This window comes from Aotus nancymaae, unplaced genomic scaffold, assembly GCF_030222135.1.
Source record: "Aotus nancymaae isolate 86718 unplaced genomic scaffold, 86718_ANA_hifiasm-v0.15.2.pri h1tg000022l_1, whole genome shotgun sequence".
Classification (NCBI taxonomy): domain Eukaryota; kingdom Metazoa; phylum Chordata; class Mammalia; order Primates; family Aotidae; genus Aotus; species Aotus nancymaae.
The window spans coordinates 4,167,119-4,183,290 of NW_026988435.1; positions in this window are offsets into that span (position 1 = coordinate 4,167,119).

The following is a 16,172-nucleotide window of genomic DNA, read 5'->3' on the forward strand; positions in this document are numbered from 1 at the left end:
TTATAAAATATTCTAATTATCTCTGATCATCTCTGTCTTGAATTTGATTTATCTGATGTTAATATAATCACTTCAGCCTTTGTGAATGATTGTTTGCCTACTATATATTTTTCCACAGTTGTATGTTCAATCTATGTTTTCATGTTTAAAGTGCCTCTCTTGTAATTAAAGTTCATACCTTTGATGACTGCTTTGCCTGTGGCTTTTGTCTTGCAAAACACTGTATTTTACAGTCACCAAATTATACAACATGATGAGGTTAACCATTTAAAATGATATAGTTGAGAAGTCAGAAGTCTAAAATAATTATGAAATATTGGTTCTTTTTCTTTCCCCTCCTCTGTCTCCTCTTTGTGTGTATGTGTCTCTATTTCTCTTATCAATATGATTTCTTTTTCCAGGAACTTCATAAGCTTAGAAGAAATTTAGGACATTGAAAATAAATCAAAATTTAGGATGTTGAGTACATAAGTATTTTGGCATAGATGCAACTGTCACCAGTTGGTAATGGTAATGATTCAGTTTTAGGCATTTGATCATTTATTTATGTAATTTTATTAATTTTCATTGATGATAAATATTGCCTACTTAAATATGACAAAATACTATATATGCATATACATGCATAATATATGCATAATATCACTTATGTACATCCTCCTGTACACTTTAAATCACCACTAGATTATAATACCTAATATAATATCAATGCTATATAAATAGTTGTTATACTATTAGTTTTTATTTATATTTCTATTTTGTGTGGTTATAGTTTATTTTTTAGTAAGTATTTTTGATCTGCAGTTGGTTAACTCCATCAATGTGTAATGCACACATATAAAGGCTCAATGTTATATTGTATTAGCCTGGATATTTTATTTTTCTAAAGTGATGACATTTCTTTTGACATTGAGGCTAGGAACGAAAGCATTTCTCTAAGTAATATTCATGTTTCAAAAAATATTTCACTTACTATTTATCTCAGAGAGTGCCGCTGGATAAATATGGTTGAATAAAATCATTATGTTGTGAGGCTTTATTAATATTGTGGCATTGCTTTTGGAAAAAGACATAACTGAAATTTCTCATTAGCTACTTTGTAATATTATTTATTGTTGATGCAGCCTCAATTGAATTTACATTTAACTTAGGCTACTTTCTTGATAACAAAAATAATGTCTTAATTTAGATGTTCTAAGTAAAATGTTCACCATGTGGTTCTGGCATACTTCAAATTAGAGTTATTTTCCCAAAATATATACTATAAAATAGTATTTGTGACACAAGGAAAAGTGTTCTTTATCAAAATGGCACATTCACATAAATGATTTGGATTCAATAGCTCTGAACATAAGCCAAAAAATGCAAAATTTTATAGCTCACTAATTTCTCTTGACTTTCCATATTTTTCAAGGTATACTCATGTAATGGTTTGCTATTATTTTAGTTTTTGTAGATTGGCACTATTATATTACCGTTTTACAAGTTAATAAAAGACTTTTATAAACAATTTGATGAGGAATATCTTTATTTGAGAGATGGATGTTGCAGTTAAATATTTACATTGCTTCCAAAAACATTACAAAATAATTCTTTAGTTAATACTGTGAAACATGTTTTACAAACTCAAGTTTTAAAAAGAGTCTTATATTCAATAGACATAAAATATGTGAAAATTTTATAAAACTTCATTTGTATACCTATCCTGCTTGGGACATACAGTTAATGCTTTAAGAATAGCTCCATTCCATGGGTCTTAGAGAAACTCTAGGATACAAGGATTTACAAGGTCTTCCTGCTTACTTAAATCACCCTCCAATAATAAATTTTTACATATGTTTTAACAAAAAGATTATTTATACTTCAAATTATTGCATTATCTATTTTCTTATGGATTTAATGTTTTTATTCAGAACTTTCAAATTTACCCAGAGTACCTAGAACTGAATTATCATTTATTCCATTATGATGATCTTCAATTCTATGAATAACAAATTCTCTTATATTTGACTTTACTTATATTTTATTATTTTACCATCATAATGTTGAATCATTTATGAGCACATTCATTTATAAACTCCTAACTGACAATTTACCTTGAATCATAACAATGGGTGTGAACTAGTCTGAAAAAAAATACTGAGTTCAAAGCCTATTATTTCCAGATAATCTAGTTTCATTTGTAGGAGGATGGAAATGCCCCTCAGATCTCAGATCATGAAACCTTTTCTTGGATGAAATATTAAGCAAACCTTATTAAGATGGTCAAATTAAATGATTGGGTAAAGAAGTAGAAAACGTCAATACAACATTTGAATAAAAACATAACTCATCCAAGCTTGCATTAAAGAGTAGAAGACAGTGTTTGGGGAAAAAATTCTTAAGTTGCTAGTGTGTAAAGAAATGTGTTTTTGTTTCATTTTAAACTTTTATTTCAGGTTTAGGGGTATATGTGCGGGTTTGTTATATATGTAAACTGAAGTCATGGGGGTTCGTTGTTCAGACCATTTCATTACCCAGGTACTAAGTCTAGTACCCAATAGTTATTTTTCTTGCTCCTCTCCATCCCCCACCCTCCACCCCCAGGTAGGCCCCAGTGTCTGTTGTTCCCCATTTTGTGTCCTTGTGTTCTTATTATTTAATTCTCATTTATAAGTGAGAACATACAGCATTTGGATTTCTTCTCTTGCATTAGTTTGCTAAGGATAACAGAGAAAAGTATGTTGTAATGGGGTCATGGTAATTCATGGCAGGGAGAAATTTATTATGGAGTACCTGAGGCTTTGCCTTTGAATAGGGAAGGACCTTGTTTCACTTTGACGTAGACAAAACCATAATTTAGCATAGTTCTCTTGAAAGATTATAAATGTATATTCTACCAAAGGTACAATTTGAAGACTATGGTAAGACTCAATCAATTCTCAGAGAAGTCTTCTCAAAACTTTTCCAGAATTTCTCCTTGACACATATTTGTACAATTTAGAGAAGATAGTTCTTCAGCATGGGATGTGTATATTTTTGAGTTTGATTGATTCAGTGTTAACGTAAGTAAAAAATGGAGTTACATATATCTGGAAACAGAAGATGTAGGCCAAAATATGAATAGAAAATTGAATAAACAGAACAAACGTGTGAACATTTAACTATTGGGCTTTGGGTCAGCGGGTAAGAAGAGAGAACTAAAAATGTCTTTAAGTATTTCGGTTCCAAAATGAATAATTACAACTCTGAGTAGAACCAAAATTTTATTACATAAAAATATTCTGACTGGATTCCAGATCATAAAATAAATGTATTTTCAAGTGTTGGTACAGCTGCTTGGCCCATCTGATTTAGAGTAACACATTAATATAAATAGAAAGTTTTATAATTATATATTTCAAACAAACTTCATTTTTTGTTTTTATCTTTTCTACTATATTTAAATTATTAATTAATTCAGAATCTTTTTATACAGTGCAATATGTTTCAGAAAAAAAAAAAAAAAACTACCTTTCTAAAAGGCAATGCACTCTAAAGTCCTTAAAAGGAAAAAGTAGTGTATCATTCTAATGTAAGTATGTCAGTTGTATTGTACCATGCTATGAGATGTGTTAATGGCAATAAAGCTGTTATTAGCAACGACTATTTCATTTTCAGTAAAAATATTTGTAAAGGCCATTGATCAAACATGACCATTATCAGAATTTCACATTAAGAGAATGAACATTCATGACATAAAATTTTAAAAAATGCCCCAATATAAAGTAATTCTATCTTACAAACTAATGTAGGAAAATGAGTTTTAAATCACTCCAAACCACTTAAATTACTTTTCAGTGTCCACTTCACGCACTGCATTGTAAGTTCATTATCACTGAAACATATGCTCTGCTGAATGTAATATTAACATCTAGGAAATAGCCCTTCATAATTTATGGTGGAGTCTATTTGATGACTTACTATGAATATTTTACTAATAGATAATGTAAATCCAATGGTTTTAAAGAAGTACAATTTCTAAGTGGTAGTTTAGAAAATACTTAAAGTAGTAAAACTTTAAGAATAAAAAGCTCTTTATAAAAACTTATTTTACACATTTTTCAGATTTCAAAATATTCTATTTTCTCTTCAATTGAGAAAAGTTATTTACATTTTTTAAGAACTGGTCCACACTGTCCCTAAATCAAATAATTAATGTTAAACTCTACAATTTTCAAATATTATATTTTAGTTTTATACAAATATTGTTTATAAGAATAATGTAGCCTTAAATTATGTTGTATGTGAGTCCCTGGAATAATAAGTAAATATTTACACTTTCCAATTTATATCTCTAAGTAGACATGGAAAATGCCATTATCTAATATTTATCATCCAGCATCATAATCAGTATTAAAGAGGTAATTGTTGAGAAATCATCACTAAAACAACAAAGTTTCTTCTCACTATATTTATAGTGTGGGCGTATCTATTAGAAGCAGAATGATCTCACAAACTGTGGCCATCTTAGTGAGATATTAATGGAGATGTTGGAAGATTCTCCAAAAATATCTTGCTGCTTCATTGGAAACAGTATATAAAATTCATTATAAATTGATTTTTGTTTTGCCATTCAAAATAATATTTTAGAAGCATCCAGATTACTGGAAAGCTGGGTACTAATCAGGGGTTTTTAAATATCTTTTAAGAAATCCATTACACTAATATTAAGCATTTTTTTTAGCTGAAGAATGTTGTAGAATATATTGATAAACAATGGAAAGAATGTGAGGAGATATTTTTACTAACTGAAATAAAAAATAAATTAGTTTCTAGAATGTTAAGAAACTATTGAAAACTCACAAATAAAACAGCTGCCCAAAAGAAAAAATAATAAAAGATGCACGCAGGGAATTTTTAACTGTAAAAACTAAAAATACTGTGAGAATATAACAAGATACCCTAAAGTCACTGCTGTAGTGGAATGGCCTTCCAAAGCTATACCTATATCCTAACCACTAGAACCTATTAATGTGACCTTATAAAAATGGGTCTTTGCAGATACAAACAAATTCAGCATCTTGAGATAAGATTATCTTGGATATCTGCCTGATCTCTAAATCCAGTGACAAGCACTTTTATAAAAGAGGAGAAGAACACAGAGGAAAAAGCCTTAGGAGGGAGACAGAGATTAGAGTTAAGTAGACACAAGCCAAGGAATGCTTGAGCCTCCAGAAGCCAGAAGAAACCAGGAAGGTTGCTTTAGTAGTGAGTTCAGAGAAAGTGGGGCCCTACTGGCATCTCAGTTTTGTATTTTTGGGCTAAACAACAATGAAGAAATCAATTTCTATTGTTTTCAGCTACCCAGTTTGTAACTGTTTGTTACAATAGCCCTAGGGAATGAACACGATTGGTAAACAGAGAAAACAAAATTTAAAATAACACATTGTAAATGGAAAAAAATAAAAATTTAGAAATTTCTAAGTTTTAAAGGTAATGTAAGGGCATAGCAATCCTTCTGTATATCTGATGGGACTGAGATTCCAAATGACTATACTAGTTATTTGGAAAGCAACATCCTGTATACAGATGACTCAGATATTCTAGTTCTGGCTGAATGTCCTAGAGAATGTTTACATACTTCCTGAAATGGACATGTGTAACGATGATTGTTACAGCTTTGTTTAGACTGGTACAGAAAGTGGAAAGTTGGAGGGAACATGAATATCCATTGCTGGGACAGTGGAAAGAAACAGTGCAGTGTAATATGGTTGATACCGATAATGAAAACACTACCCATTCTCTCTCCCTCTAATATACGTGCACAGATACATGCATGCATATTGCAATGCATATACACACATATTCATGCACATATGTACATGCATACTATACACATTTACTTAGACTATGCAATGTGTAAGAATATGTTCACATACACAGATATGTATTAAACACATTAGAATGGTTTCCTACATGCTAGATATATGCAGACAGATTGTAGTTATGAAAGAAAATGAATGAATCAGTACGTTTAACTGAAAGAGGCCCCTGAATGCACCAATGAAAATAATACACTATGAACAACTTAAGATTATGATTAACTTAACCCTCTGTACCTGAGGTCTTTCTTCAGATACAGTATAGTCATGTGTTGTTTAATCATGGGGTTATATTCCAAGAAATGTATCATTGGGTGATTCTTTTGTGAACATCACAGAGTGTATAAACTTAGAAAGTAGGGCCTACTAAAGACCTAGGGCATATGGTATAGCATATTGCTCCCAGGCTACAAGCCTGTTTAGTATGTTAGTAGTGAATACTGCAGACAATTATAACACGTCTGTATTTGTATATCTAAACATAGAAAAGAAACAATAAAAATACAGTATTATAATCTTATGGGACTATGGTCTCATATGTGGTCTGTCATTGGCTGAAACATAGTTGTGTGGTGCATGACTGTAATTATATACGTTCAATTCACTGAGTTCTGTACAAAAAGCACTAAGGTATATAATTTATTGATGGCAACAGCAATTAAATATTTTTCTTGGTTTATAATCCAGTGAAAGAGAAACATGTACAGGAGTCTATTAGAGAGTAAATTGTGATAGATGTGCAAGGAACAGACTTACATAAGTAAAGAAATGGAAACATTAATTATAAGATAGTCATTTGGAAGATTTATGGAAGAGTTATAATTCGAGTTGCACCTTCAAGACTAGAATAATCTTGGGAGGTGGGGGAGAAAAGAATGAGAAAAATGCCAGATATAATTTAGTGTATGCTGTGCTGAGAGGTGAAAACGCAGTAGGGGCTACCAGCTTGATTAAAGGAATTAAAGCAGAATTGAACAAGAATAAGCAGGTGAGCAGCAAAAATAAGGCTGGCATCTTGTTTAAGAGGTTGGTGTGTGCTGTCCAAGAACATCACCTGTGGTCATTTTCTACAACTACTAGTCAGAAAGATTTGGCTAGATTGAGAGAGATGTATTCAAGGGGATTTGGGGTCAGAAAAGTGTAGAACAAAGGCAGTAATCTAGTACAAAGAATACAGTTCAAAGTGACAGGCAATGCAACAAGGAAGATTGAAGCAAAAACTCAGGACCAGGTGTGGGATAAGACATGTTTAAACACAGATTTTGTTAAGCATGTGGCAAAATAGGAGAGAGATTTAGAGACTCACACAGTAGATATGTAAATAATATTAGCACATGCCTTAATACCTGAAAGAGACATGCATATTTGAAACTACTGGGTTTAACAATGAAAAAAGAGGCAGAAGTGAAAAATATTACTGTGACAATGAGGGGAAAGGTGGTCACAGAACCATAGGCTGGTGGTCATTAGACCAGATCTACCATTATTTGAATATTATTAATCAACTTAACAGTATAAATTATAGTTTGCCAGTCTTTAGAGATAAACCTGTGGCTTTAAATTCTCCACTGGCAAAAATATCAACTGGAAAAGATTTATAAAATAGATTTTCTATAAATCAACAATTATTAAATATCAGAAAATTATATTGAAAACTCAATGTCTTATACCGCTAATACCAACAAGACTGAAAAATTTAAGCAAGAAAAAAAATATTCATGTTAATGTAATTCAGTGTAGAAAACTAATAAAGTCCCAGATGCTTCAATATGTTGAAATTGCTTTTTATTAATCTTACTGAAGAAAAAAACTTAATTTGAAAAGATTCAATGTATGGGTTAAAATGTGAGTTTCCGTCTGTTTAACAGAAGAGTGAAACCTGTGAAAAGATGTATTTTTGTGTTTCAGTGTCAAAGAGGTTTGATTTGTTGAAAACATCACTTTTCAGAAAAGTTTTAAAACCAAAAATTTTCCAAAGAAAAAGACTTCTTTGCAAAAATAGAATCCACATGTAACAAATTAAGGGAGAGTTAAAATTTTCTATACCTACGTATATACAGTGGTTTTTATTTACAAGTCATCTTTTGCAACAGCATTAGTAAGGTTTATGTGAAGAGTTTCATAAATTATCTGTCTATATATCTACCTCCTTACCTAATAATCATCTGCAAATTTAATAAAAGTGAAAACTCAACAGGAGTTAATTTACTGAGAAATGGTTACTCTGAATTGTATTAAATATACTTTAATAAAATGACTTGTGACATTCTAATTATGTTAATTCCTTTATTTTATCATTTTTATTTTTAAAATTCATTTTAGATGTAATAAATTCTAAATGAATTAAATTTTGGATTTTTATTTCCTTTAAACAGAGTAAGTGTATATTTGCCCAAGGAAAGTAATCTGCCTTTTATGCAATTTATTTAATTTTAATTCAGAAGTATTAAATATACATTATATATAATATTATAAGTTAAATATATATTTAACAGATTATATCTGAATAAATAAACATTTACTAGATTCTATCTTGAATCAATTTAATGCAAAGTATCAATCTGGGTTTTCCAGAACATTTGAGTTGTACACTTATAAATACATATAGGTGGGTAAGTATTTAAATAATGAAAACAGATAAATACATATGAATAAATACTTAACATTATATATGTTTATTATATCTGTTCATATATCTATTTGTATTTATGCATGTATGTATAAATTATGCATATTTATGTATTATATCTTTCACATATCTATTTATATTTATGCACACATGCACATGTATCTATGCTTCTGTAACTAGAATACAAACATATGTATACATTTGTATACAAATATACAAATAATTATGATAGTTATTTAGATATTTCTAAATAATGTATTTGTTGTGAGTAGTGTCTCTGTCTCTAGATAGATTGATATAAATAGATACATGTAAATAAGTATACATCCATTGAGAGACAGCTTATGATTTTCTGAGTAGGTATTTTTCTTTATAATCTTATCTATTATGAGTTATAATCATTTCCAGAGGTATACATTTATTAGATGTTTTGTAATCCTTTTGTGAGAATAAATAATTTAATTGTCATTTGTGATTTAATACTTTTCTCGGGATTGAATACTATATGGCTCTATATTACAAGAAATAGACTTTCACATTTAATAGTAAAATAAATAATATTTTCCTTTTAAATTTGGTACTTGTGTGGCCTATATTACACCGTAGAATAAGCCTTGCAGTACAAACGGAATCTCATGTTTTTCTACATTTTAATTGATATTCTAGATATTTGTGTGTCCTGCGTTAAAAATTTGGTCCTGGAAAAAAAAAAAAAAAAAAAAAAAACATGAAAATCTCGTTTGACAGTCATGCAGTCATCATAGAAAACATTAACCAGAATTTTTAAAATTCTACCCCTATTTGTATTTATATTTGGAAATACTCATATTATTTGAGTTCAGCATTTTGCCCCAGAAATGTGTGTGTTTATTACAGTTTGTGTACAATGTGTCTGTGTGCTGTGCATCAATATTTGCGAGTCTATACTATGTGTCTGTGAGATGCATATATGTGTCTGTGTGCTTGTATTACATATTGATTGGTAACACTGGACTTTCTTATGTAATATATGATTTTAAGATTTAAATATTTTATGCTCCTAGATATTTTAATGTTTTATATTACTATTAAATGTTAATATACTGTAAGCATTTTGTGGAATATTGGATTATAAAAGAAATTATATGTAGATGACTAAAGTGAAACAAGTGGATAATAAAATCTAAGAGTTTGAAAGACACTGAGTCATTCATCCCTTATTTTATTTTATTAACCTCTAAATCCTCCTCTGAATGTTTTTTCAGTCTCTTCTCAAAGACTGTTATTGAGAGAAATCACATCATTTTCCAAGGCAGTTTATTTCTTCATTATTTGTCTGTGTTCCAAATGCTACTTTATTTTAATTGTAAATTTACATCTGAGATTATTTCAAACAATAGTAATGATGTTTGCACAGAGTTGGTCATAGATCCTCAGACCCTTATAATCAATGCCTAAACACCATATCCTGTAAGCAGCAAATATGATTCTATGAAATTTTTCCTCTCTTTTCTTCTGATTATCTCCCTTTTTCTGCAGAATTGCTGATGGATATTGACAAGAAATTAAGAGAAGCTTCAGGAGTAGAAAAGTGATGTCAGCTAGATGGCAGAATAGGAATTCCCCAATCCTAGGTACCTCACAGGAAAAAAAAATTAAAAAGTACTAATTACTCATCAATGAGAATGCTTTTGTGAGAATCCCAGACCTAGAGGAGAGAATTCAGCATTCCAGTGGAGCATATAAAACAAAAGAAACACTTTAGTAAGGATAAGATAAACAGTTTCACTTTGTCATTTTGTCTGCAGTACTCCTCCCAGCACATTGCATCAGAAAAATAACCTTGGCCCACCTCTCTCTCCAGTGGAAAAGAGAGTGAGACAGACATCAGAGACCCACTTCTCTCATGCCTCATATGGAACAGCGGGGTAACTGGCACAAGTACCACCACGTGGGGAAAATGGAATAGAAAAGGGGTAGGGACTCCCAGTGGCTCATGTGTATATCTTGATGATAGCCTGACATTGTGGCCCCACTTTACGAGGGCCTTTGCTAGTGGCCTTGACAGAATGACTCCTAAAACACCCCTGCCCAACTAGAAAGTCCAACTTGTGGCCTTATCTGACCAAGTAACCCAGCCATCAGCTCTATGTGAGCATACAGCCAGAGCAGCAGCCTCTTCCCGTGGCAGCCTTGCCCAGCTCAACTTAGTAGCCCAGCCTGCAGCTCTACAGAACAGTGAGCTCAGTCAGCATCCCTATCACTGGCAGAGCCCAGTTAAGAGTTCTACCCAACTTTGAACCCAAGTCAAGAGCCCTGCCCAAGCCAAAACACAACAAATAAGTTGACTCAACCAGAGCCCAGCCAGAGGTTCTCTCTGATAATGGAGCCCAGCCACCAGCCACATTCTCCCCAACTGTGAAATCTTGCAAGCAGTTCTACCCAATTTCAGAGCCTAGCTAGCAGTCTTCACTGATCATGGACACTAGTCAGTGGCCTTGCCTGACTTTGGAGCTTAACCAGCAATCCTTTGCACACTAGTGCTACCAGATGGCCTACCCAAAACCCTAGCCTGAGGTGACTAGAGGAGATTTTTCTCTGCTAACATCAAACTGTAAAGAAAGACTGGAAAAAAATGACCACTTCCTGAAATAGACAAACATCAATGTCAGAATACAAGGCATGAGGAATCAAAATATGATACCACTGAAGGAAATTAATAAAACACCAGTAAGTGACTCAAAAGAAATAAAGACCTCTGAACTTCTAAAAAAGAATTCAAAATAATTCTTACAGATACTTAGATAAATATAAGAGGATACAGAGGCAACTAAATGAAATCAGGAAAACAATACAAAATCAAAGCTTCCATAAATGAATAGAAACAATTAAAAAAAGAGAAAGAACGTAATTCTAGAGCTGAAAGATACAATGGTTGAGATGAAAATTTGATAGCCTCAATAGCAGACTCAATAAAGCATAATTAGGAAACTCAAACACGAGTAATGTAAAATGATCCAGTCAAATGAGAAAAAAAACGAATGAAGAAAGCCTATTGGACTTAACGGGACCCAACAGGAGAAATAATATACATGTATTTTACATGTATATATGTGTGTGTGTGTGTGTGTGTGTGTGTTTATACACACACACACACAAAATGAAGATGCCACAAGAACAAGAGATTAACAGAAGGTGTAAAGTCTACTCAAAGAAATAATGGCTGAGGCTGGGTGCAGTTGCTCACACCTGTAATCCCAGCACTTTGGGAGACTAAACAGGGCAGAGCATTTAAGATCAGGAGTTTGAGACCAGCCTGGCCGACATGATGGAGCCGTCACCCCACTCGTCTCTACAAAAAATACAAAACTTAGTTTGACTTGGTGGCACACACTTGTAATCCCAGCTAATTGGGAGACTGAGGCAGGAGAATCACTTGAATCCAGGACATGGAAGTTGTAGTGAGCCGAAATTGCACCATTGCCCTCCAGCCTGGGCAACACGGCAAGACTCTATCTCAAAAAAGAAAAAAAAAAAAAAAAGGAATAATGGCTGAAAACTTTCCAAATATGTGTAAGGAAATGAGTATACAAAAACATAAAGCCACAATCATCAAATAGGTTAAATCTAAAGAGACCTACACTGAGATTCATTATAATTAAACAGTCAAACATCAAAGACAGAGAAAGGATTTTGAAAGCAGCCAGAGAAAAGCAACTTACTACATGCTAGGGAATTTTTAAAGAACTATCAGCAGATTTTTCAGCATAAGTCGTGCAGGAAAAGAGGGAGTAGAATTATGTATTAGAAGTACTGGAAGAAGAAAAACTGTCAAATAAAAATACCTGAAAAATTTGTCCTTCATTTTTGGACTGATGAAGACTTTAATAAAGAAACAAAAATGAGAGTTTTCCACTACTAGACCTGCTTTACAAGAAATACTGAGGAATTTGTCAATTTTAAATGAATAAATTTTAAATAGCAACACAATAGCATATGAAAACACAGATATTACTGGTAAAGATAACTATATAAACAGGCATGGAATATTGTAACACTTTAATGGTGGTATGTAAATTAATTTTGACGCTAGTATAAAAATTAAAAGACAAAAGTATTAAAAAAATCATAACCACAAATCTTGTTAATGGATATAAATTTTAAAAAAAGAAATGAACCATGACACCAAGTGTGAGGAGGGATGAAAATCATAGAGCTTTTGTACATTCTCAATGTTGTTTTCAGCTTAAAATAGACTGTTATAATGATAGCAAGTCTGATACAAGCCTCATAGCAATCACACACACACACACACAAAATTCTGTAATAGATGTACAAAAGCTGAAGAGAGAAGAATTGGGCCAGCATGACGGCTCATACCTGTAATCCTAATGCTTTGGGACACTGAAGCAGAAGGATCTTTTGAGGCCAGGAGTTCCAGACCAGCCCAGGCAACTTAACAAACCCCTGTGCCTACAAAATAAAAATAAAGAGAGAGAGAGAAGAATAAAAACACAACAGTGTTAAAAATAATTGACAAAACTAACAAAAACAGGCAATGGGGAAAGGATTCCCTATTCAATAAACGGTGTTTGGAAAATTGGCTAGCCATGTGCAGAAAGCTGAAAATGGACCCCTTCCTTACAACTTACACTAAAATCAACTCCAAGTGGATTAAAGATTTAAACATAAGACCTAACACCATAAAAACTCTAGAAACAAACCTAGGCAATACCATTCAGGACATAGATATAGGCAAGGACTTCATGACTAAAACACCAAAAGCAATGGCAGCAAAATCCAAAATAGACAAATGGGATCTAATTAAACTTAAGGGCTTCTACACAGCAAAAGAAACAATCATTAGAGAGAACCAGCAACCAACAGAATGGGAAAAAGTTTTTGCAATCTACCCATCTAACGAAGGTCTGCTATCCAGAATCCACAAAGAACTAAAGCAGATTTACAAGAAAAAAACACACAACCCCATCAAAAAGTGGGCAAAGGATATGGATAGACACTTTTCAAAAGAAGACATTCATGCAGCCAACAAAAATATGAAAAAATGCTCATCATCACTGGTATTAGAGAAATGCAAATCAAAACCACATTGAGATACCATCTCATGCCAATTAGAATGGTGTTCATCAAAAATCTGGAGACAACAGATGCTGGAGAGGATGTGGAGAAAAAGGAACACTTTGACACTGCTGGTGGGAGTGTAAATTAGTTCAACCATTGTGGAAGACAGTGTAGTGAAAACTCAAGGATGTAGAAATAGAAATTCCATTTGACCCAGCAATCCCATTACTGGGTATATATCTAAAGGATTATAAATCATTCTACTATAAAGACACCTGCACATGTATGTTCATTGCAGCACTGTATACAATAGCAAAAACCTGGAATCAACCCAAATACCCATCAATTATAGACTGGACAAAGAAAATGTGGTACCTATACACCATGGAATACTATGCAGCCATAAAAAATGATGAGTTTGTGTCCTTTATAGGGACATGGATGAATCTGGAAACCATCATTTTCAGCAAATGAACACAAGAGCAGAAAACCAAACACTGCACATTCTCACTCATAGGTGGATGTTGAACAATGAGAACATGTGAGCATAGGGAGGGGAGCATCACACACTGGGGTGAGTTGGGGGCTGTGGGGCTAGGGGAGGGATAGTGGGGAGCAGGGAGGCTGGGAGTGGAAAACAGTGGGAGAAGTGCCTGTTGTAGGCAACGGGGTGACAGAGACTGTAAACAACCATGGCATGTGTATACCTATGCAACAACCCTGTGGGATGTGCACATGTACCCCAGAGATTAAAGTACAATAAAAGACAAAATAATAATTAGTCAAAAATAAAGGCAGCAAGAGAAGAGAGAACAGGAAACTTATAAATCAGACAGAAACCAATAACTAATAGTGATAGTAAGTTCTTTCCTATACATAATTATTTTAAATGTAAATGAATTAATCTCAGTAGTCAAAAGATATACACTGCTTGTACTTAAACAAATTTTTACAAAAGACCCAACAATATGCTGCATAGAAGAGAGTAATCTTATATTTAAGAATTAAAGATAGGTTAAAAGTGAAGAGATTCAAATATATATTTCACAGAAATAGTAATCAAAAAGGAACATAATTGATACCTAATAAAATACATTTATATCAGGCAAAATAGATTATAACTTAAAGATTGTCATGATACAAAGATGGTTAGTGAAACATGATAAAGTGTCAATTCAGCAGGAGGATGTAAGAATTATAAATATAAATGCACCAAAACTCAAAGCACTTCAGTATGTTAAGCAAAGATTGACATCTGAGGGATGAAATAGACAGCAATGCAATAATGGTAGGAAGCTGAAATACTCTTGTCTGAATAATGTATACATCATTTGCAGATAAAAAATTATTGTAAGTCTGCTCAGCCTATGCTTTATAAATGAAAAAACAAAGCCTGGATGACAGCATATCTGTTTGCAGCATGTTTTAATGTACTAGGGAAGGTAGGAGTGATATATACATTGTAGTATTAGAATAATTTCCATTTGAACTTCATATGAAAGACATTTTCAGATGCTCTCAGTCACATTTGTAAAATATTAATCTTTACAAATTATATACCACATTACAGATTGTATAATATTACTTTTGATTTTAAGTGAATTTTCAAACTTTATATCAAACAAGCACATCTTAGTACCAAGTTGTTAGATGTACTCAGTATTTTAACAAATACTTTTCAAGTGACTTCACTAGAAGGAACAATATCGAATTTTCTTTCTTAGGGATAAGAGTTACATTCTGCCTGTATGTACAATTATTTTAAAATTAAATTTTAAATAGCAATTGTTGTTGTAAAATTTTATTAATATTTCTGTTTTACATTATAAGACTTATGAATTTTGAATAATTCCATTAGACTTAAAGCATGATTTTTTTCCCCTAACAAATACTGAAAACCTAGTTACTATTGCAACTAAAACTATTTTTGTGTTACATGAGATTGATTTGCAAATTAACTCATTTGCAACAGTGAAGAAAATGATTAAAATAAGAACGGGATAAAAGTGAGAGCTACCTACATACCAACATATGATCTTATGATACTGCTTTCTTGAAAAGTGTAGTCTTCGAATATACAGAATGATTCCATAAGCGTGAAGAAAATAATTTGTGTGTTAGTATACGTTCACATTAAATTCCTAAATAGCTTTCATCAGCATAAGATTTTGGCCTTTCATCTTAATCGCAACCTATTGCTAAAAATTCAAGTAACACTCAGCGTTCTATAAAAATATTAGTTGCCTTCCTAACAATCTTTAATTTTATAAAAATCTGCTACATAGGCCAGGCACTATGGCTCACGGCTATTATTTCAGCACTTTCGGAGGCTGCGGCAGGTGGATCACCTGAGGTCAGGAGTTCGAGTCCAGCCTGACCAATATGGTGAAATCCCATCTCTACTAAAAACAAGGAAATTAGCTGGGCATGGTGGTGTGTGCCTGTAGTCCCAGATACTTGGGAGCCTGAGACAAAAGAATTGTTTTAACCTGAAAGGCAGAAGTTGCAGTGATCCAAGATCACACCACTGCACTCCAGCCTGGGTGTCACATCATGACTCCGTTTCAAAACAACAACAACAACAAACGGTTGCATAGCTTTTTAAGAATCTTCATAAAAGAATCTCAGAGTTGTTTTCT